The sequence below is a fragment of the Papilio polytes genome, unplaced genomic scaffold, assembly GCF_000836215.1.
Source record: "Papilio polytes unplaced genomic scaffold, Ppol_1.0 DF824493.1, whole genome shotgun sequence".
In the NCBI taxonomy this organism is placed as follows: Eukaryota; Metazoa; Arthropoda; class Insecta; order Lepidoptera; family Papilionidae; genus Papilio; species Papilio polytes.
Genome location: NW_013524711.1, coordinates 604,801 through 605,769, shown reverse-complemented (window position 1 = coordinate 605,769; position 969 = coordinate 604,801).

The window sequence follows — 969 nt, the reverse complement described above, 5'->3', positions numbered from 1 at the left end:
GTCACATAGTCGTGGTCAAGTCAAGAGCTTGACAAATCTAAATATTTTGTCAACCAACCAGATCAGGGGGGTCATGACCCCCATATCCCCCCCATCCCTGGATCCGCCGTTGACTTTGACACCACTGGGTGTCATTTTTTGGTGCAGTTATCCAAATTGCATAATATTTGGTTTATTTTATAGAAATGTTGTGGTGGCTGCAGTTAATATTTCCAGTCCAGTTATCGACTGATTACTTCACAATAGGCCAGTACGGTATATAAAACTGGACTGTCTTATAACTGTTAAAATGTGAAATATAACTGGCTCCAGTGAATCCATACCATCTATAATTAGTATGCGCTACTGATTATACTGCGTCTGGTTTATATTATGCCAGTAGTTGAAAGTTCGACTGTACTGGAACGATATTAGCTCACTGGCGCTAGTAAGCAGTATTTTGTATTGTCATCGTTAATTTTAAGTGTTACTACCAATACCAATTCAGTAACCTCCCTATAACGCGTATTCCGTACCCCATATAACGCGGGAACCCTCTATAACGTTAATGTTATTAAACAATTATAAAGAAACCTCTTATAACGCGATTTATAGATGTACCATAACGTGTTATACAAAAAGATTTCCTATAACACGGAACTGTAACGCGTTATAGAGGGGTTCATTACGAGATCCTTGTGTGATAGCTTTTTTATAACTTGTTTTAATAGATTTTATATAATTTAAATCTATCGCCGCGGCAAATAAGTTTATTTTACTATAATATAAAATAAAAATTGTAAAGGTAGTTTTTTTTTTCTTTTTTTTTAATAACTTCGTTAAAGATTTGTTTTAAGAAATCTGTTCTAGAGATTTTTTAAATTCAATAAATATATTTTTATGTTAAGATATTTTCAGTTTAACGTATGTTTTGTTATTAATTTTTTTTTTATCTATTAAGAAATATCCAATTATATTTTATAAGGAAGT